Source organism: Mixophyes fleayi, chromosome 3 (genome assembly GCF_038048845.1).
Source record: "Mixophyes fleayi isolate aMixFle1 chromosome 3, aMixFle1.hap1, whole genome shotgun sequence".
Classification (NCBI taxonomy): Eukaryota; Metazoa; Chordata; class Amphibia; order Anura; family Limnodynastidae; genus Mixophyes; species Mixophyes fleayi.
The window spans coordinates 133,988,448-134,012,613 of NC_134404.1; the positions used below are offsets into that span (position 1 = coordinate 133,988,448).

At 42.4% G+C, this 24,166-nt stretch overlaps 1 protein-coding gene and 1 long non-coding RNA gene across 3 annotated transcripts in view; one reads left to right on the top strand and one right to left on the bottom strand.

Moving 5' to 3' along the window:
* DIS3L2 (DIS3 like 3'-5' exoribonuclease 2) overlaps positions 1-4,814 on the bottom strand; it is a 216,220-nt gene extending 211,406 nt beyond the window's left edge. The window contains exon 1 of the mRNA XM_075202357.1: positions 4,723-4,814. The gene's annotated coding sequence lies outside the window, so the exon portion shown is untranslated. The remainder of the gene's footprint in view (positions 1-4,722) is intronic.
* The window catches only part of LOC142144026 (uncharacterized), a 995,146-nt gene that overhangs the window by 319,402 nt on the left and 651,578 nt on the right, over positions 1-24,166 (top strand). The gene's annotated exons all lie outside the window — the stretch shown is intronic.

The following is a 24,166-nucleotide window of genomic DNA, read 5'->3' on the forward strand; positions in this document are numbered from 1 at the left end:
TCATATCAGATTAACACTAAAGAGTGTCCCTTATACAAACTGCAATAGTATTTAGCATGACCCAACAAGGTTTTGGGCATGAAATCAGTGGGCAAAGTCACCATATTTTATAATTTTGAATAAGTAGCTGTAGTTTTGCAAGGAATAAATGCCGTTGGGTCACCAATTTGACAGTGGGAATAAACATAGGGTGGTCAGTTACATATAAAACACCTGTCTTTTGCCTGGCCCTACACTGTTTTGGGCATGAAATCAGGTGGCAAAGTGGGCACAGATAGCATTTTGAATAAATAGCGGTAGTATTGCAAGGATTGATGTTTTTAATAAAACTTGCAACAAAAATAAATCCAATATCACTTTGTCCAAAATAATAGTAGACTATATACATTATCAAAGGGTAAAAGGACCAATATGAACAAAACTTCACATCATAAAACCCAATTCTCCTACAATCCCTCCACAAAAACTACTGCATCACTTAACAAATGAGAATAATTATATACATCAAAGAAACATGACATCCTCTAACACAATACTCTGCATTACAACAACCCCATCACCAATCTATAATACCAACCACACACCCTTTACAGTCAGGAAATGAAAACAATCTTACTTTATTTAAAAAAAAAAAAAAAAAAGGGGGATTTCCTTAAAATCTAATCGTGAAAGAACAGGATAGATAGGAAAGAATCGAGAGACTGTCAGAGGTTAGCTACCACCTAGGGATGTCTCAACCTCCACCAGAGTCTACCCCTGCTTTTCCCTCTCCATTTCCCTTATTTTCAAAACCTTGTGCAGAATACTATCCACCACCGCACTACAGGGAAGGGTTTTGCCCCTTGCATGCCAAATGTAAAACCGAAAAACTGCAGTAACTAAAAAAACGAGTGCTTAACTCAAAATCCCCACACCTTTTGAGTTCTCCATACACCCAGTCAGGGTAACTAAGCCCCGAAAGACAGGGAAGGCCTAAGGTATGGGGCACTCCATTGTAAACCTCTAAATTAAAAGGACACTGAAGCAAGAAGTCATCCATTGTCTCCACATCCCCATAACATTCCTCCTGTGGACAACCACAATCATCGACACCTCTATGCTTCAGGTTCTCCTTAACGTAGAGGCTCCAGTGAAACGCAAGCAAAGTAAGATCACTAAATTTTGAAAGGAATCTGCTTGGAATTACCAAACACAGACCATTCGAGAACATATCACATGGGTATGTAAAATCCTCCTCTCCAACACCCTTCTAGGAGTTTTTTGCCTCACCCGCTTTGATCTGCCATTTCCTTGTCACTTTCAAACCCTGAACCACATTATTGGCCAGGAGGTATCCATGATTTACTCGAAGATTTTTTACAGGACCCTAAACCAACCATGCGTTTAGAAAGGGGTCCATCCAAACTCAAAAACCAGCTACCCACCGAGGTGGAGACTCCAAAAAGACTCCCAAGATGAGGTCAGTTCCTTCATCTTTCAGTTGCTATGGATGGACAAGTTGAACTTTATCAAGGGGAGTGTGGCATACAAACCGAAGGATGAACATGGTCTGGGAATGGAAAACTCAGCGCTGTTTCTTAGTATTGCCTTCTTGAAGCTTCATCTCAGGAGTCTCTTTTTTTTGTTTTTTTAAAAACTTCATTTATAAAACACCAATACATATTTTCCACAAACAAAGTAAGAACGGAAACAGGACACAGAAAATTACAATGTAACCAGCAAGGACTGTGCACTTGTCCGAGCCAATACACAGAAAAACATAAAAAAGAACTAGCAAATTAGGCATACATTTAGTTGGACTGAAATGTGCAGAAAATTGTAGCACAATACCTCCAACAGTTGTATAAGTGTGTTGGATTTTATTTTTTGTTCAGTATATTAGGGGGGGGGCAGGGGCTATTGAAAGCACTCTTTTTAGTTAGCACAGTTTTTAGATATTACACATGGAGTGCACACTGTTTAGTGCCCATTAGGAGAAAAATCCTTCCCTGTAGTGCTGTGGTGGATAGTATTCTGCATGATGTTTGGACAATAAAGGAATTGAAGAGGAGCCGTGTGACAATTATGTATTATTGTTATATTCTCATAATATTCAGGTACGACAATGTATATTGTATGTAACCATATAATGTAATCTTAACTTGTACGTTGCTAAAGGACATGACTAATCCTATGCAAGTGAAATTTGCCAGCCCAGGGACAGATAAGTATCTGTGAGGAGTTTATATTTAAGGGATAGATAGCTCACTTCGAAAGCCCTGTGACCGTCTGGAAATCAATCTGTTCTGGTTTTATTTCCTACTTTATTTATAAAACTTATTCTGCATGTTCTGTTATTAACGGTTTTTAATTAAGCATTGGAAACATTTTTCAGATTAAATAAATTTAGTCTGGCATATTCTCCGTGATTCTTTGTGAATTTACAAAGCCAAGTAAGGCTCATGCTACATGTGTATGTGATTTAAGAGTCAAACATTAATAAGTGGTTTTGGTGAACGCAAAGACACCATAGTAAATACTTTGAGGTGGCAGAAAAGGTGAATTAATTTGTAAATGACTCAGGTGATGCCAGTGCCAGCCAGCTGGTCAGACTGCTGTATCTGAGACAGGCTGGGCATTCGTGACAGGTCGGATGGTTCATGCGAGCTGGTACACTATGGCGGAGGTTGAGACATCCCTAGGTGGCAGCTTACATCTGGTAGTCTGTCGATTCTTCGCATTCTATCCTGTTCTTTCATCATTAGATTTTGAAGAATTCTTTTTTTTTTTTTTTTTTAGTAAGATTTACATACAAATAAAGTTTGTTTTCATTTCCTGACTGTAAAAGGTGTGTGGGTGGTATTATAGATTGGTGATGGGGATGGTCCTGCTCGCAAGCTTACAATCTATGGGACAATGGGAGTTTGAAACACAAGGGCATGTGCTGCAACATAATGCACATTGGACCAGCTAGAATGCAAAGGTAAAAAGTATTAAGTGGACTGTATGATCAGTCACAAAGCAATGTTGGTCAGAGGGTTGTTGTGTAGAGGGTGGTAAATTGGTAACCTAGGGAGATTAAGATGCTGGTTGAAGAATATTATAAGTTTGTCTGAAGTGGTGGGTTTTCTAGTTGCTGCGTGCAAAATATATTGTAGGGGTTCAAGTCTGATTTTGGGAAGACCAGTGAGGAGGGAATTGCAATAGTCGATGCGGGAGATGATGATTGCATGAATTAAGGTTTTTGCAATGTCTTGTATGAGATGTGTGTATTCTGGAAATGTTGTTGTATGTAACATGATTTAGATATAGAGTCGATGTGGGGAATAAATGATAGTTGTGAATCAATTATTACACCTAGGCAGCGAGCTTGCGGGGTGGGATAGAAATGTCAGGCAGTAAGCTTCTGGTTTTGGGTGGGAATCTTATTAATTCAGTTTTTGAAAGTTTGAGTTGGTGAGAAGACATCCAAAATGAAATGGCAGAAAGACCATCGGTAACGCAAGACAACACAGATGGTGAAAGGTTGGTTGCTGTAAGAAAGTGTGAGACAAGTGTAGGAAATTCTCTCGAGAAGCTTGGAGGTGCATGGAAGCTGAGAGATTGGGCGGTAATTTGAGAGAGAGTTTGGGTCAGAATTTTATTTTTTTTAAAATAGGAGTAATCACTGCATGCTTAAATAGTGATGAAAAAATACCAGTCGAGAGAGATTACAGATTTTAGTTAGAGGATGAATGAGCACAGGAGACAGGGATCTACCAATTTGTGAGGAAATGGGATCAAGAGGACAGGAGGTAGATTAGGAAGATGGGAAGACTAGACACTCCCTCTTCATTTGTGGGATCAAATTAAGAGAGTGTGAAGATGGTGACTTTGCCCCCTGATTCCATGCCCAAAACCTTGTTGGCCAAATAAGAAGCTAACTTCAGCCTCATGTATTACATTACCTACTGTTATGGGTCTACATAATGGTATATTTCTGATTAAATGTAGAATTTTAACTTATTACAGAGATAAAGGGTAATGAGCAGGCCTTTGAAAGTTAGAGTGCCTCACTGGCATGATCCTCCATGATATGCATCAGGTTAACCTACTTTATATCAGTGTTAGAACAGCATACAAAGTATCACCACACATGAACACTGCAGTCACTGCTGAAATTGACACAATGAACACTTGCAGGAAAGCTGGACATTTTACAGGCTTTAAGAACATGTTAAACACCAGATTCCTGTTAATCTGGTATTAAATAAAATTATCATCTGATTAATAGTGCTGAGAAGCCTTAAATAAATTACTGGCCTTGCAAGGAATAGTGTGTAACAAACCAATATTTATCAGAACATAGTCTTGCTTTTAGTAAATAATCTGCTTGAACATTATGTGATCTCACTGAATGTGGGTGACAGGTATACGGACACTTATCACTGGGCTACACATACTGAGCACAACATATCAGTCAGCCTAGAGTGACAAAGGTCTGTTTCTGTTCCCACCACTACAAAACTCTGAGGTGAATGAATGATATCACGTTAAAGAAAGCGTGTGTGGTAGTATGGTGTACTATGAGGATAACCATTACAGCGCTGGCTATTATGATAACGAGGGTCTGGAGGGACTCGTACAATGCCGGTACCCCCAGCTCAGACCACAAGGGACAACCCGCTGCCTCCTCCTGGCTGGTGTCAGTCACAGAACAGTGCACCCGGCCTCCTCCCCCCGGTTCCGCTGCCAGCAACTCACCGTAACGCTCCTGCACTGTTACTAGCGACACGATTTAAATCCCCCCGGGACCGCTGCTATAGATGCTGTGCTGATAACTTCTTCCGGGTCGTGCAGGTTGCAGGGGGGTGGGGCCAGCTTGAGGGTCAGACCTCGTGTGGGCGGAGTCTAATGATAACATATCACCGAGGCTCATCCATGTGTGGAACTACACCTGGTCTGGAAACTGCAGCATCAGTAATATAATAGTGGTATAAAATACAAGTATCTTATGCTGTTGTGGAGCTACAGTTGTTAGCTTTAAATTGCCAAAGACAAGGACTTGTAGAACTAGAGGGTACCTACTTCTAAAATATAATGTTCAATTCAATTTTTTTTGTTACTCCAGTGTAAATCAGGTGATATTAAACTGCATTTAATTGTAATTTAGCCACCTAAAATTTAAAAACAAACAGCCTAATATGCTTTATTACGCAAGGTGCCAATAGCATTGAGGAAGATCATTATATTTATAGACTTGTGGCACTAAAATTAGAATTTATTATTATAATCTTTTATTTTTATGGCGCCACAAAGGGTCCTCAGCACCGTCCATCGTGCAAAGGAGAAAACCGAACATGGCATGGAGGGAAGTACAAAGATAAAACAAAGTGCAATTGAATTGACAATCCGGATGAGTACAGGTAGACCAGGCACGCAGAGAGGTATATATGAATAAAGAAACACTTGAGAGCCAGAAAGTGGAAGGAAGAGATGTGGGGAGTGGACTAAAGTAGGATGGGTCTGGATCCAGGAGTGGGGGCGAACTAACAGGACCAGGGCAAGTAATGGAGGGCAAGGAGTCTAGAGTTGAGGTTGAGGAATGAAGCTGGGGTCACAAGAAGTAGAGGGCTCTGCTCGTGAGAGATTAACAGTATGTTGGAATTAAACATATAATTATTATGTATTTACTTTTTTTAATTGTATTAAATCGAAAACAATGAGACTGTTGAGCCCCTACACTAAAAGACTGATGTTACGCTTGTGAATGTTTATTTCATCATTTTATTATATTTAGCCACGTGTGGCAATGTTATTCCTCTTTAAACATTCTGTGAAGTTTAAATTACTACCAGCTGATTATAGTTTCAAGGACCCTTATGAGTCTCCCAGTCATTTGGAGAGTGTAGGCAAGTATCAGCATATGTTACAAAATGTCTAACGTCACCCAGTACCGAGTCGTGTGCTCCTGTTTTGCCACTTATTTCTCATTTCTAGTATCCTGAGTTCAATAAATGACTGGATGGTAAAGATATTTTTTAAAGTTAATTTCCTTCCAATATCTCTGGCCTCCGCTCACATAGAAAGGCAGGATTACATTTCTTGAGATTCCCTTCATTACCTTTGTATTACAGTTGCAAACTTTCCACATACTTCATTCCTGGGGCTGCAGAGAACTAAGTGATACAGAGTTACTGAAACAGGTGTCACCTGGACTTAATTATTCAGTAATAACTTTTGAAAAGTGCTATGCGCAGTGGCTATAACAGCCTTTGGCAGTTGGATTACTAAAGTCAGTAGGGGCTATGAAGCTGTGCTGTAGAGGGGATTGGTGGGGGAAGCAGGACAAGGACCCCCAGCTTTCTATTATCCAGGTGAATCATATCCTTGGAGTGGGGGGATGGGTTATTACTGGGATATTTCCTTTAACATATGTGAATCATAAATATTTGCACAATGATATAATGAGGAAAATATTCTACAGTTGCTTACATGTGTTGGGGGGAAAAAATAGACAATGAGAGCAAAATATTCATCTTTAGCTTGACAGGTCCTGGAGACCCAGAGACAACACAGAAACTCCTGGAGTCCCAGAGAGTCAAAGTTTGGGAATAGGACCTTGATGTAGATCCATCACTCTGTGGACCCTAAGCCTCCACGTCACAGGGCAGTTTATGTAGAGGGAGGGCTTTTATAGCGAAGAAGGACAATTTATGTATTTGTTGTCACTCATGTAAATGTCATAAAAGAATTGCCACTGTATCTGATATGCTAGGGTCATCTTTGACCTGCTTTTGAAAATGAGAAAGATGCTTAGTTGCACAGATTATGGCAGGTCAGTTTGGGAAATAATAGTGTCTGGGTTTCAAAAACCAATAAGAGTTACAAGAGAGTTGAGTTGTTAGAGAGATTTTAGCTTGTGTTTTGTAATGTGTGCAAACCACCCTTCATGGATGCTGAATGAAGAACTAAATCCAGAGTTCTGTTGAAGATGTGTCTCCCATTGTATCCTAAATAGTTTGTGAACTGAGGTGTGGCTATAACAATGTATGATGCTAGTAGCCAAATAGTGACAAGCATAGTCAATAAGGACACAGTTAAAACTTGCACCATGCTGACCTTTTTCTCTGAATAATTTGTATTCCGTCTATGGAAAAGCACTGCAAATAATAACCAGCATAGAATAAAATAACACAGCCCCAGTTCTTCGCTATATTATCTAGAACGGTACAGCCAAACTGAGCAAAATAAAATTTTCAATAGCTCCCATTAGTCCAGGATCTTATAGAACCCCAGTGTGGGCGAGAGGAATTCGGTTGTGACTTCAACACTAGATTTATCTGTATCCTAAATGGAGTTGTGACTAAACCAAGGAGGAGATTTCTTGTGTAGGAGCTGATAGTGGGAAATAGTGTGATCTTTCCACCGTAATAGACTTTCAACTCTTAAGTGATGTACTTCAACCTGTGAGATGACAAGGTGATTACTAAGGTCACGTGTGTTGATGAGGCAATGTGCATTGGGATGTGAAGTGATTTTGATTCTTTAGATTTTAAAAAAAAGTTTTATGTATTAAATTATTTCATTTATTCATTCATAAGATGACCTGACACATATTTTTTTGACAATAAGTACTGTACACCACCATACTGCATCTGCACTACTCTTGTTTTGCTGATGACAAATCTGCATGTGCAGGAACACCTGTTAACTTTGACCCACATTAAGCTGAATTGCACAGACTGAGCTGGGTTGTTGACTTGTGGACACAGCCACTTGCCTACTATATACCCCCATGGCCCATGTTTGCATTCTTTGTTCTCCTTATATCTCTTCCACCTGTGTCATGTTTATCCATGCCCTTGTGACCACCATGTCTTATCTACCACCTTCACTCACCCTCTCACATCTCCTGTGCTACTGGTCTACCCCCTGTGTCTACCTCCCTTTGTTTGTGTCTGTCCAGCCCTTTGCCCTAAATATTACTTTGCCTCACCCTTCATCTCTGTATCCTGTCTACACACTTGTCTCCCACAAGTCTTTTCCTCCACCTACTTATGTATGCCATCGTTTCCCCCCCTACTTGACTTTATGTATGTAAGGCAGGACAACAGCCATCTTGGCTTTAGAGAAATTTCATATTCACTCTTCTCCCAGGCTTGCATTGACATCAGCATTCCAGCAAAAAGACAAAACATGAAATCCCCCCCCCCCCCCAACAAAAATAAATAAAATAAAATATCATTCCACAGTACAGTAAGACAAGTACAATAAGAAAAGGGCTGCCATTAAGGAGACATGGGGAGTCGGGAGCACAAATCAATGGTACAATTAGGTAGGTAGAGGAAGGAGAGAGTGTTCCTTTTCACCAGCCTCAAAATAAGTGAATTAAACGCAAGTGTCGCCTCCCCACCCTGGCGCCTTGACAGTGTCCTTGATCACCACCCATCTCCTCGTCTCTAAGAAAAAGTGATAGTTTTAGTGGTGGTTAATAGATAATTAGGATTTTTTATTTGCTTTTGGTATATCTTACTTTCCAACTTTTCAGAATTCCCCTCCAAGATGAGCAAATTTCATGGGTTTGGGAGTGGGTGGGATTTAATGACAAGATTTGTTTTGTCCACTGCGTTGACTCCTTTCAAAACACTGGGTAGAAGCCAACCACTTTGCGTTCTGGTCCAGCATTAGGGAGATTGCCAGCTCTCTCTGGGGTGCGCACTGTTTCAGGAGTGTCCCAGGTTTTCCAGGAGAGTGGGTAAGTATGTTATATATTAACCATACTACTACCTATATTAAGAGAGAACAACATAGCAACTCCCAGTAAGAAAAAGCTTAGATCGTGTTATTACGTTTAATCAATATAAAATGCCCATTCAGCACTTCCGTTTATAAATAGATGTCTCTTTTTCACTGCCTTTTATAATTTTGAAGTATCTCTGCCAGTATAATCCACCCCAGTCTCAAAGAGCATTCTCACTGGAAGCTCTGAGCATAGTTTGGGAATTATTATGTTGTTGTTAACTCTAAATAAGTGCAAATTCCAACTCCACTTACTTGTAGGTGGCTATAAGAGGATGAATTAATGTACAGAGTTCACAGAGGCAAAGCTCCCACTAGTGGCTGCTAGCAGCAGTTATATCCAGCACCTATATAAGGTTCTGCTTTACAATCATTTTACTAGTATACATATTTGCTTTAATGTAAACCTAAATCTAATGTGAGCAATAAACCTTAGCTCTTGGTCCCATTCTTAGGGTCATTTACTTAGTGTTTTGCCTTTCATTCATAGGATTTGTGCAGTATTTTCTGTTTGCTATATTTGATGTGCAATGGATAGGATGTAAAGATGGCAGCTCTATTTGCACAGGAAAAGAAGCTTGTAGTGATAGCGTGTCTGCTATGTCCATTTACTGTGAAAAAAAAGAGTAGTGACCTGATCCCAAAGGGCTGCTATCATTGAAATCATTAAAAAGGCGATGCATATGAATGTAGCCATTCATTTGGTTAAAACAGCATTCCCACCGACAGAGGTTTTCATTGAGTGGTTCCTCTTATTTGAGCCCTGAAAACCATATTCTGAAACAATTTTTCCCTGTAAGGCGCTGTCCTGCTTCTGCCTCTGGATGGGCGCCTACCTCCATGCGATGCCTTCGTCCCTTTGCATAGCAACGCACATTCTCCATTCTGTTTGCATGCGTACACTGAGCTTGGCAACCATCCATAGCGACTAGAGACTATTTCCTGTTTACGACCAATACGCATGCACAGGACATCACGGTCCGTCACATAGCGACTACTTGGCGATTGGTTGCGTTCCTCCCGACGATTGTGGCAGCACCAATCAGGGATCTCTTTCCTCTATTTAAAGAACACCCTGACACCATTTGCTTGCCAGAGTATTTGGTCTTCAGCCTTGCTCCAGCGTTTGTTTCTGTGCCTATTACCGTTTTGGATTCTGACCCCGGCTTGTTCCCGACTTCTCCTTTTGTTCCTGATTTTGGCTTTGAGTGATCCTTGGTTCTGACTCGGCTTCCTGACGATTCTCCTGTTCCTGATTTGGCTGTGTTTGTCTCTCTGGTTTTGACCCAGCTTGCTGACTATCCTGTGTACCGCTGCATCTCATTGCCATTCTTCATCTTGGTGCACCATCACCGCTGCCTCATTTGATACCTCGCCAGCAGACTGATACTGAGGGCCGCGACCTGCACGTCGCTTGCAGCTAAGTCCATACCTCCTTGCGGGGGTCCCTGGTGAAAACCAGTGGCATGTTAGACTCCACGCCTCAGTACTCAGTAGCGCCAACTGCTGGTAGGTGTCACATACTTCATCTTTGTGATTGTGACATTCCCACTGGGACTCCTCGTTTCTATGGTAAAATACCCACACATCATTAAGCACACTACTTTAAAATGGCTGTGGAGGGGAGTGTGAGCATGAGAACCAATAGGAAGCTGCACACTCCAGGTTTGTGATTTCTTATTTGTTCACGTGGTCACATCCCTCCGCTGCCATTTAAGTGGGGGTTTTTTCACTCTGTCAGGGAGTGCATCTTTAAAGGGCCACATTCCTAGCCTGACAGGAGCAGAAGCCGCCTCTGCCCCCTCCCACCCATTAAAGTAAGTAGCAGGAGGCGGGGTGCAGCACCCAAGGTATTGAGCCACCTAGGAGCTTCCGCCAGCACTGATTCCGAGACGTGAAACCTAGAAGCTTGCTGGCCAGCAATAATATATATGAACTTATGTCAAAAAATTATTAAGGACCTTTATTCAAAGTGACAAAATTAAATCTCAGTTATGATTTATAGCTGCTTGGCTTGATGCTATGATAACAGCTATAAGTAATAATCAATTACATATTTCAGGAAGTGAGTGGGTTAGAAAAGTATTCAAAAACAGAAGACTAAAATGTAAGGACACCAGGGGGTAAATGTATCAAGCTGAGAGTTTTCCGGTGGGTTTGAAAAGTGGAGATGTTGCCTACAGCAACCAATCAGATTCTAGCTATCATTTTGCAGAATGTACTAAATAAATGATAGCTAGAATATGATTGGTTTTTTAAACTCGCCAGAAAACTTTCAGCTTGATACATTTAGCCCCAGATGCCTTGCTCCATTTTTCTTTCATTCAGTTTTACCCCAACACGTTTTCTATTCAGCTTTGCACATGTACTGGAAGCTACTGAGCATGCTGTCTGGGCACTGTCTGTCACCAGTAGCTGGGCCCCATTGAAGCTTGTTAGGGGGCTGCCTTGGGACTTCTCATTATTACCTCATGTGAAAGGGCAGAGCTTGTGTATCTCAAGTAAACATTTAAAACTATATCCTAAAGAGGGTGCACAATGTTATTGTTTCTGGAAGCAGAGGTTGACTCTGTGGAGCAGAGCACGTCCACATGTGCACTGAACTTTTGCGTACCCAATGACACTTGCAGAAGTCTAGCCAAAGAACATATTTGCCAATTGTCAGCATTGTTTCACAATTTCCCTCTCAAACATAAAGCCAGGGAGAAGTCTCTGATACCACACTCTGCAGTTTGTGTGGGTATTAGAAGGACAATGTAATGCAGACAAGTCAGATTCATGGGTGGCTGAGGAGCCGTGATAAGATTAGTCAGCAGATTGCATGTATTCTAATGAGGAACAACACTTTTATTTTAATACATATCCTTCAATTTACAAGATGATTTACAAACCATTGTTATTTGTTTCCGGCTACATTTGTTTTAACATATCTAAAACATTGTTGTCAACATTTTAAAAATTATTCCCAAGAGACTGTGCTGCTGAATCAGGCGCGTCTAAGAGATTTGTCTGCTCCTGAAGCATAAAAGCTGGGTACACAATACAGGAAAATTCCAATGCAATATCTTTAACGATTTTACCAACAGCTGAGAGCCCCAATCAGCATGACGATCCATGCATACTCACTTACACAACTTACCTTCAGATCTGTGCGCTTCATCTGTCATAACCATCTGCTGAAAAGATTGTGACACTGTGAACTCCATGGAGAACTGCCTTTACTGCTAGTCGTGAATGCATACACACTTCAGAATTTGCCTGACATCGTTCCATCATTTATAGAGATTTTTAGTCCGGTTATAAAGTCAAATGAAATGATACGTATGATAACACTAGATCGTGGGAGCTTACATACTAATGCAATATCAGACCTAACCGTCGTTTATCGTGTGATTGGCACGATAATCTGGTGAAAAACCTGTAGTGTGTACCCAGCTTAACTTTGACTGAATTAATCTAGGTTAAATGAATAAATTGATGAATTATCATAAACTATTATTTATATAGTGACAACATATTAAGCGGCGCTGTTCAGTAACAGAATGTTTCATAGCAGTCTCTGGTCCAGTGGAGCTTAAAACTTAAATTCCCTAACACAAGCTTGCATACATACACACACGTTAGGGATATTTTAGTAAGAAGCCAAATAAATCAGTTAGCTTACAAGCATGGTTTTGAATTATGGGAGCAAATAGAGGCACCTAGAAAAAAAATCACATAAATACAAGGATAATATACAAGTTCTATGCAGTGCAGCGCTGATTGCATTCAAACCTGGGCACCTAGCGCTGCAAGGCTGCAATGCTAAGGATAGTGAGTATTGCATCTAATAAATGCAACCCCAGTAAAAAAAAATAAAAGGTGTATTCACTAGGACAAATAAATCCGGTGACAAATATAAAACCTAGACTTGTGTTTAAAAATTGAGCATAGTTGGCAGCTATGCTAAAAAATAAAAACTATGTAATGCATGGAAAAAAGTAATGCATATAACAGTAATTCAGATGACCTCCAGTGCAGCTTTGTAGCTGTGCCTTGAATATCTGTACACATCGGAGCAGGGACTGGCAGGCAAACTTTAGCCTAGGGGGCAAGACTCGGCTATGCTATTTGGAACAATTTAGTTAAAAAAATGAAGGTAGTCCACTATGGGAACAGCCCTGGGAAGCAGATGCCCCCCAGCCCAGCCAGGCCCTGCAAGGGGGTGGTCCACAGCTACAAATAGCTGGCAGATGCCACCATTCCTTTATTGGATTGGAGTTGGTTGACTTTCTTACAAGGAGTGTATGCAGCTATAAATAATGTATGGTGATTGATCCAGTAAACATCAGTTTGTGCCAGTTTTGAGGTTACGAAAGAATTGGCTTCCCCTTGAGACTAAATTGTCAGCGGTCATACTGGGGCTTTGTTTAGTCTTCTTCTGGATCAACTTTGATAGAGTTCATGAAGTGTTGAACTCAATGGACCTGTGTTTCTATTTTGCTTTTTAAAGAAAACTAGTTGTGTAACTATGGGGGCTTATTTATGAATCACTTGTCCTTAAATCTTGTGAGAATGGTGTATTATAACAAAATAGAGTATTGCACCTATTTATTAATCCTCGCGACACTTTCAATTGCAACAGCCATCTCCATGGTTCTCTAGGGGGATGGTGAAACAGGCTCTGAAAAGCTTACCATCTGAGGATGACAGTAGGTGTAATCCAAAGGAACAGCAGCAAAAAAAAGAGATGGTTGTGAGGGGCGAGATTGCTTAAACTGCATGCTGTATGAGCAGTATTGCCATTCATATTATTGGCGCGATCATTATTTATTGATTAAGGATCAAAATGAATTTATAATTGTGGAGCAAATTTTATGTTTCATTATATTAAGTACTACAACTACAAAGGATTATTCCTGATGGCCATAGTCAATGCTAAATATGAATTTCTATTTGTGGACATTGGTAAAAATGTAAAAGTGTCAGGTGGTGGGTCATTGGAGCAGACACCCTTCCATGACAGACTTAAAAACCATGCACCTAATTTGCCACCACTCACCAAAACACAATTTGGACTCCATTTTGTTTTTGTAGCTGATGAAGCCTTTGCTCTGCACAACAATATACAGTTTTTAAAAACTTATCCCCAAAAAAGTCACACCTGAAAAGAGGATCTTTAATTATCGTTATTGTTCTATTGAAGAACTAATTGTCGGCTACTTGGAAAATATTTTTATAGATATGTTTACTGACTATGCCACTTGCTGGTGTTCTGTTTGTATAACATCAGGTGAGGAGTTGCTCTCCATCAGGGGCATGTTGCTGCTAGATTGTTTTGCTATTTCCTCATCAAAGGTGAAATGCAGGCGGTCAAAGTACCACAACCTAGGTACATACACATCATTAGCCCCTGCCCCAGATCTTTTTGATGCCTCCAACTTATTCAATTCCTTTTTGAAGACTATCCTCATGTTCTGGATCTTCCCCTTGACCCACTGTACTCTAAAATTTGACCTGGATAATCGGGAAGGCTCACTTTCACCATTTCATCCAAAGCCAAGCGCCTCTTCTACCTGTTGGAGTACTCTTTTGATTTTGTTTTCCACAAGCAGGGATGAAAGGCCTCAATGAAGTCCTTCATGAGCTCTACAGTTTTGTCAGATGCAATCTTAAATGTTTTCCTAAAGGAAATATAACAATGTCTTGTCACATTTACATACAAACCCTAAAAATATGTACACAAACTCTCATGCTATAAAGTACTTACCTTGCTATAATAGCAATGAAATTAGGTAAAGAAATTATTTTAACCATTCATATAAAACAAAAACTTCTGCCAAAATCCTTCGAACAGAGCTGCAAATTAGTACACGGACAAGAACTAAAGATGAATGAACGTGCACCCACGGTGTTCCACTGTGCAGCTACAGCTGCCATGATTGGTCCTAACCAACTGTGAATGCCGATGTCTGCACCTATAAAATTATAGAGGAGCCACTCTGTCACCAGCGGTATGTGATTACATGGTGGATGAGCTTGTGAAAGAAAGAAGTGGTAGAGGGGGATGGAAAAGAAGAAGGGATGCAATTGTTATGATCTGGCTTGTGTCTCTAGTGTTTATATTACCCTGCAGTACCTGTGATCCTTCAGACGTGCTGCTGTTCTGCCTTTCCCACTACCAGGGGTTAACTAGCACAGATAGTTAATGATCCACACCTGCTTATATATACCTGTCTATCCCAGTATCATTTGCTGGTCATTGATGTTCCTGAGCCTGTTTGTTTGTTCTCTGGATCACTGCCCATTTTCTATGTGTCTGTGGATATCCATGCTTAGCCACTTCCTGTCTCCTTATGCAGCATTAATCAATCACCTGTATCTCTCCTGAAGGTAACCTGACAATTGCATTACTCCTGTTATCTGCTATTCTTGAAAATCTGATTATATTCTGACCCGGTCTGTGTTCATTGCATCCTGGATTGTTGTTTTCTCCTCAATAAACAGTTCAATGTTTTTAATCATATGCCTGGATCCATGGCTATAATTGCAAGCAGTAGTTTGTGGAACAGATTTTGTAACAGCAATTGGAGGAGGTTAAAAGAGCCAAGCCAATGAGTCCAAGGAAGATAGAGATGATAGTGAGAGTGCTGGACCAGCATGACTACGACTCACAAAAAAAGAAAAAATACCGAAAAGTTAATAACTGAAAGAAGAAAATTATGCAGAAGCTGATTAACATGCTGCATGAAAAACTTGATACAAAAGAAGCAAGTTCCAGATACAGAAAAGGTGGTCAGATCTGAAGCACAAGGAGCGAAGAAAGAGAATTCAAACAAACATTAAAAAAAAGTTTGTATTAAAAGTGGTTAATAAAACTTTTTTAAACTTGTTAGTAAACGACGTTAGTAATTAATAGTAACAATTAGTGTGATTAGCAAAACTTTGACATTTACAGAATGAAAAATGCTTGATAAAGTGTGCTGCACAGCACCACAGAGAAATAAAATGGAGGAAGCAAAAGTGAATATAAAAAAAGAAACCAGACATTGGGAAAATAAAAGAAGAACCACGAGATGGTATATAAAAATAATGAAAAAGCTGTACCATTTACTAATATTTTAAAAAGTGGGTTCTGTATTTCAGTTGGTATGGACCAACACAGCAGCTTGCCTTTCCAGACCCAGGGAGGACATCAGCACAAAGTGATTTCAAGCAGTGTCCAAGGTGAGCAAATAGTAGTAGTTCCATTGTTAAAGACGATGTGTTCCATTTCATCATTAAACGTAATTAAATTAATTTCCCTTTCCTCCTTTAGATACCATTGTTATTTCTGATGAAAGTTCAGCAGTCAGGAAAGGAGGGCACAAGCATCAATATTTCTATGACTTCCGGTGATGGAAAAGGTGTGGCCGAGAAGATAGAAAAGCTGAACGAATATTGTAAAGAATTGAGGGCTATCATCAATGGTGTGAAGAAAAAATTCCACAAACTGGAGAAAAATTATCTACATTTGTTTCATATGTATGAAAAGGTTATGTTTGAAGCCTCTACCCAGATGAAAAATTAAAATAATAGTAATTAGTACATAAGTTCAAAATATATTTTGTACATTAAACTGTTCTACAATGGGGTTTTTTACATCCAGTTTTAAAAAATGGATTATGTATACAAAAAAACCCAACTTACAAACAACATTTTGGTTCATTTAATGCACTTGCTACTAGATAGGTCGGCCTAAAATAAATACAAAACCAGTGTACATGTGCAGTGATACAGATAGAGGGTGGACACAGGTGTAGTGAACACAAGTATACTGTCACGGGCACTAGGAGTCTTTACCCAGGGATCACCAGATGGTAGGCTTACCAGAGCAATGTAGATGGTAATAGAGTACTCTGGTAGCTGGGTGATCACGGAACATGAAATGATGGCCGATGAGATGCTCAGGAAAGTCTATGACTAGCAACACTGGTAATAATGAGGTAATAATACACAAGGAACTGTATGGACAAGGACACGTGAAGGTAGTCAGTGGTCTGCGATAGCAAGTTGTACCACTGCTATAGTGAGGAGGAATGTCCAACAGAAACAAGGAGGTGATGAGAGTCAGCGGTCTGCGGGTAGCAAGTTGCACCGCTGTCTGAGTGAAGGAATGGAATCCAAGTGGAGGTATCCAGGTAGTCAGTGGTCTGCGGTAGCAAGTTGTACCACTGCTATGTGAGAGAATGATGGAACAGGTGATACCGGAAACAGGGATCAGTGGTCTGACATCAGCAAGTTGTACCACTGAATATATATGTGAGGAGGTGCACAGGGGAAGACTGCAACACAGGATATACACAGGCACCTTATACACGATCCACAGTAATATGCACAATATAGATATATATATGGATATAAATGACTGAGCAGGTCTGCAATCTAGAAAGTCTCTTGAAGTAGTCCAGCACAATGATAACACAGTCAATGATGGCAATAGACTCAGCGGATAGCAGACTCCAGAGAGAACCAAACACAGTCCAGCAAGATATGCAATACACAGCACAGTCAATGAGAAGTATGCATACCGTGGTTCAGCAGTAGCAGTCAGATGGGATTGCAGCGGTACCTGAGCGGCTGGAGACCGACTGGATAGGAAGTCCCTGGATAGGTGAGGCAGCGGTCTAGCAGGTGCAGCGCACAGGTGAGTAGACCGGCAGGGACACGAATCCACAGGAGTCAGCAACACGTGGAACTGGACTCATAGGGGACCCAGGAGAATGGAGATGATCCAGCAGAGGGTAGTAGATGAAATACAAATCCAATGCTGACAGGAGGGTAGAGGCCAGTGGAACACGTGAAGGCGTGGAGAGTGGATCAGCAGGAGATGGACGATAGCGCTGACCACAGCGGCAGGACTCAGCGGCACACGGAGGTAACCAGTAGCAACCACAGGAACCAACAGCGATGGGAAACAGGAGTGCAGCGCAGGGCAGGAGCTGTAGATCACGAAGTGTAGCAGATGGTCATGAAAGCGGCAGTCTCGAGGAAGCCACAGCAAAGATGAGATGAGACTGTAGTGCACGGAGGCAGCGGATAGTAATCAGCTGGCAGTCACGATGTTGAACACAGGCGAGTTGCAAGCAGGAGACTGTAGTGCACGGAGGCAGCGGATAGTAGCCAGCTGGCAGTCACGATGATGAACACAGGCGAGTTGCAAGCAGGAGACCGTAGTGCACGGAGGCAGCGGATAGTAGTCAGCTGGCAGTCACGATGATGAACACAGGCGAGTTGCAAGCAGGAGACTGTAGTGCACAGAGGCAGCGGATAGGAATCAGCAAACAGACTTGATGAGAAGCAGGTGAGTGAAGTAAAAGCTGGAGTGCACGGAGGCAGCGGATAGCAATGAGCAAACAGTCACATTGATATAAAATAACGTTGAAGTGGTTTAGAAGACTGTAGTGCACGGAGGCAGCGGATAGGAATCAGCAAACAGTCCTGATGATACAGTTGATGGTAGAAGTGGTTTAGAAGACTGTAGTGCACGGAGGCAGCGGATAGGAATCAGCAAACAGTCCTGATGATACAGTTGATGGTAGAAGTGGTTTAGAAGACTGTAGTGCACGGAGGCAGCGGATAGGAATCAGCAAACAGTCCTGATGATACAGTTGATGGTAGAAGTGGTATGGAAACCACAGGAATAGAAGTGGTTTGGAAACCACAGGAATCAGCAGCGCTGAATACACGAGGAATACAGGAACACCTTCAGAGACTCATGAGGAATGAGACTCCAAGATCAGGCAACGTGGTGTTGACCACAGGTGCTTAATATAGGGAGGTTGCCTGATCTGCCAATTGAGTTAAAGGGGTATACACTGAAGTATAGAAAAGGGCTGCGCATGCGCAGACCCTCAGGATGGTGGACGACCACGGTTCCTAAATGTCCGGGAAGAGGCACTCACGGTCCGGTGAGTGACAGTACCCCCCCTTTTAAAGGTGGGCACAGAACGCCTGGAACCGGGCTTGTCCGGATTTTTGGAGTAAAACTTCTTCAAAAGGGCAGGAGCATTAAGATCTTCAGCTTTGATCCAAGAGCGCTCCTCAGGACCAAAGCCCTTCCAATGAACGAGGAAGTGGAGGACTCCTCGCGAAATTTTTGCATCTAGTACCTCGGTAATCTCAAAATCCTCCTCCTGATGAACTTGAACTGGCTGCGGAGCTGAGGGAGGAGTTGAAAAACGGTTGATAATAAGAGGTTTGAGCAAAGATACATGGAAGGCATTAGAAATCCGAAGACTCTTAGGAAGAAGGAGTTTCACACATACTGGATTGATAACTTGAATGATCCTATATGGACCAATAAAACGAGGGGCGAATTTCATGGATGGAACCTTCAAACGAATATTTTTTGTGGATAACCAGACACGATCTCCAATTTTTAGTGGTGGAATAGCCCGCCTCTTCTTATCAGCGAAAGATTTATATTTGACAGGTGTCTTCTTTAAACAGGTTCTGACCTGAGACCAGATATTTTTAAAGGTCTGACAAACAGTTTCCACCGCAGGAACTTGGGTGGGCGGGAGGGCAGGAAATTCCGGAAAAGACGGATGGTGACCGTAGACCACAAAAAATGGAGTTTTGGATGATGACTCATGGTACATGTTGTTATGGGCGAACTCAGCCCAAGGGAGTAACTCTACCCAGTTGTCTTGATTGGCTGATGAAAATATCCTTATAAAAGTCTCAAGATCTTGATTGACACGTTCGGTATGTCCATTGGATTGTGGATGGTAAGAAGATGAGAGTGCTAATCGTATGCCCAAGGTTTTACAAAGGGCTCGCCAGAATCTGGACACGAATTGTACTCCTCTATCAGACACAATCTCAGATGGACATCCATGGATACGGAAGATCTCTTTAATGAAATGTTCAGCCAGGACAGACGAGGAAGGCAAACCAGACAGAGGGATGAAATGAGCCATCTTCGAAAATCTGTCCACTACCACCCAAATAGTGTTATGGTTCTTACTAGGTGGTAAGTCAGTAACGAAATCCATACTAATATGGGTCCATGGTTTGGACGGAATGGGTAGTGGTCGCAGCAACCCTGCTGGGGTTCTGCGGGAGGATTTGAATTGCGAACATAATTCACAGGAAGCAATGAACTCTTTGACGTCTCTCCTCATTGAAGGCCACCAGTAACTTCGAGAGAGGATCTCAAAAGTCTTGTGTTCACCGGCGTGTCCAGAAAAACGAGAGGCATGGAACCACGAAAGGATTTTCCTCCTTAGAGTAGGAGGCACGAGGGTCTTCCCAAATGGTAGCGTTTTGGTGGATGAAGCAGCCAGTGAGATACATTTGGGGTCTAGAATGGTATGGTTGGAAACCTCTTCTATATCAGAGGACGTAACAAAGGCTCTAGATAAGGCATCAGCTTTTTTGTTCTTGGCAGCTGGTTTGAAGGTAATTATTAATTCAAAACGGGAAAAGAAAAGAGACCATCTTGCTTGACGAGGGTTCAAGCATTGGGCAGACTGGAGATATGACAAGTTCTTATGATCCGTGAAGATCGTCACCGGATGGCGAGCTCCCTCCAACAAGTATCTCCATTCCTCTAATGCGGCTTTGATAGCCAGTAATTCCTTGTCTCCGATGGTATAATTCTTCTCTGCGGGTAGGAGACCCCGAGAATAGAAGGCACAAGGGTGGAATTTTTGCTGTTCCGAGCGTTGAGAGAGAATAGCTCCTAAGCCCACATTAGAGGCATCTACTTCTAGGAAAAAGGGGAGTGTCACATCAGGCTGACGAAGGATTGGAGCCGAAGAGAAGGACTCTTTTAATGTTTGAAAGGCTTGAATAGCCTCAGTAGACCATTGCTTAGGATTAGCCCCTTTTCGAGTCAGGGCCACAATAGGAGATGCAATGGAAGAAAAGTCTTGAATGAAGCGTCTATAGTAATTGGCAAAACCTAAAAAACGCTGGATCGCACGAAGAGTAGTTGGCTGGGGCCAATGTAGTACAGCATTTACTTTGTCAGGATCCATCTTCAGACCAACTCCGGAAACAATATACCCCAAGAATGGAATCTGGGGTAATTCGAATGAACATTTTTCTAATTTACAGAACAATGAATTTTTCCGTAGCCTGGAGAGGACTTCTGCCACATGTTGATGGTGAGAAGGCAGGTCCTGTGAAAAAATCAATATGTCGTCCAGGTAGACGACGACACATACATATAATAAGTCCCGAAAAATCTCATTGATGAAGCCCTGAAAAACAGCGGGGGCATTACATAGCCCGAAAGGCATTACCAGATATTCGTAATGCCCGTCTCTGGTGTTAAACGCTGTCTTCCATTCGTCACCGGAACGGATTCTGATTAAATTGTAGGCACCACGAAGATCCAACTTAGTAAAAATACGGGCTCCCTTGATGCGGTCAAATAGCTCAGTGATCAACGGAATGGGATACCGATTCTTGATAGTAATGGCATTGAGTCCACGAAAATCTATACAAGGGCGTAATGATCCATCCTTCTTTTTGACAAAGAAGAACCCAGCTCCAGCGGGCGAGGTGGAAGGTCGAATGAACCCACGCTGGAGGTTCTCCCGTATATATTCAGATGTAGCTTGAGTTTCAGGTAACGAGAGTGGATAGACCCGGCCCCTGGGAGGAGTCTTGCCAGGAAGAAGATCAATCGGACAATCCCAAGAACGATGAGGAGGAAGACGTTCAGACTGAGCTTTATCAAAAACATCGGTAAATGAAGCATATTGAGGAGGGAGTCCCGGTGAAATAGCTGAGATGGAAGCTTGCTGTACCTTGAGAGGAATGACTTGGGAAAGGCAATGATGGTGACATTCAGGCCCCCAAGACGTGACTTGAGGGGTGCGCCAGTCAATCTGGGGAGAGTGACACTGAAGCCATGGAAGGCCTAGGACAATCGGACTTGTCGTAACAGGAAGAATTAAAAACGATATCTCTTCATGATGCAGAGCACCAATCTGAAGGGTTACTGGAGACGTACTCTGGGTGATGAGACCGTTGATGAGACGTGATCCATCGATAGCCGTCACAGTAATGGGAGTTTTTAAGGTAATCACTGGTAGAGACCATTGATTTACTAACGATTTGGAAATAAAATTTCCTGCTGCTCCGGAATCAATCAATGCCTGTGACTCAAAGGTTTTGGTAGCAAAGGAAATAGTCACATCAAAAGCGCAGACTTTAGATTTCATAGACGATGGAGAGGACTCCAGGGACCCTAACTTCACCTCTCCAGAACTAGTTAGGGCCTGGCATTTCCCGATCTCTTAGGGCAGGAGCTGAGGACATGAGTGGAATCAGCACAATAGATACAGAGTCTATTCTTGACTCTTCGTCTCTTCTCCTCAGAAGATAACTTGGAACGTCCTATCTCCATGGGAATCACAGCAGGTGACACTGGACGAAATTGAGGGTTAGAGCGAAGAGGTGCTTTAGCAGAAGTCGTTTTCTCAGCCTCTCTTTCACGAAATCTCATATCAACACGATGGCATAGAGAGATCAAATCTTCAAGGGACGAAGGAAGCTCTTGAGTAGTCAGTGCATCTTTAATTTTATCGGAAAGCCCCTGCCAGAAGGCGGCAACTAGGGCTTCAGTGTTCCACTGAAGTTCAGAGGCTAAGATCCTAAATTGAATGACGTACTGGCCTACAGTATGAGATCCTTGTCGCAGACGGAGGATGCTGGAAGCAGCGGAGGTCACACGACCTGGTTCATCGAACACACTTCGGAATGTAGAAATGAATTTGGCACTATCTTGTAATATTGGATCGTTCCTCTCCCACAGAGGGGAGGCCCAAGCCAGGGCTTGTCCTGAAAACAAAGAGATAAGATAGGCCACTCTGGAACGATGGGTAGAAAAATTTTGAGGTTGGAGCTCAAAATGGACTGAACATTGGTTAAGGAAACCCCTACAAGTTTTGGGGTCTCCATCGTACTTTGACGGAGTAGGCAGGTGAAGCGTGGAAGCTGTAGGCACCTGGGATGGCAATGGGGAAACGGAGGAAAGCACAGGAGCTTCAGTAGTAGCTGTCACAGTCTGTCCAGATGTTCCTTGGGAGGTTAATGACTGATAACACTGAAGTAACAGCTGTTGGCGGGCATCCTGTTGTTCCACACGGCTAACCAGATGTTGCAGCATCTCTTTGGCGGTAGGTTCCGCATCTGGGTCTGTCATGGCCTGATCTTACTGTCGCGGGCACTAGGAGTCTTTACCCAGGGATCACCAGATGGTAGGCTTACCAGAGCAATGTAGATGGTAATAGAGTACTCTGGTAGCTGGGTGATCACGGAACATGAAATGATGGCCGATGAGATGCTCAGGAAAGTCTATGACTAGCAACACTGGTAATAATGAGGTAATAATACACAAGGAACTGTATGGACAAGGACACGTGAAGGTAGTCAGTGGTCTGCGATAGCAAGTTGTACCACTGCTATAGTGAGGAGGAATGTCCAACAGAAACAAGGAGGTGATGAGAGTCAGCGGTCTGCGGGTAGCAAGTTGCACCGCTGTCTGAGTGAAGGAATGGAATCCAAGTGGAGGTATCCAGGTAGTCAGTGGTCTGCGGTAGCAAGTTGTACCACTGCTATGTGAGAGAATGATGGAACAGGTGATACCGGAAACAGGGATCAGTGGTCTGACATCAGCAAGTTGTACCACTGAATATATATGTGAGGAGGTGCACAGGGGAAGACTGCAACACAGGATATACACAGGCACCTTATACACGATCCACAGTAATATGCACAATATAGATATATATATGGATATAAATGACTGAGCAGGTCTGCAATCTAGAAAGTCTCTTGAAGTAGTCCAGCACAATGATAACACAGTCAATGATGGCAATAGACTCAGCGGATAGCAGACTCCAGAGAGAACCAAACACAGTCCAGCAAGATATGCAATACACAGCACAGTCAATGAGAAGTATGCATACCGTGGTTCAGCAGTAGCAGTCAGATGGGATTGCAGCGGTACCTGAGTGGCTGGAGACCGACTGGATAGGAAGTCCCTGGATAGGTGAGGCAGCGGTCAAGCAGGTGCAGCGCACAGGTGAGTAGACCGGCAGGGACACGAATCCACAGGAGTCAGCAACACGTGGAACTGGACTCATAGGGGACCCAGGAGAATGGAGATGATCCAGCAGAGGGTAGTAGATGAAATACAAATCCAATGCTGACAGGAGGGTAGAGGCCAGTGGAACACGTGAAGGCGTGGAGAGTGGATCAGCAGGAGATGGACGATAGCGCTGACCACAGCGGCAGGACTCAGCGGCACACGGAGGTAACCAGTAGCAACCACAGGAACCAACAGCGATGGGAAACAGGAGTGCAGCGCAGGGCAGGAGCTGTAGATCACGAAGTGTAGCAGATGGTCATGAAAGCGGCAGTCTCG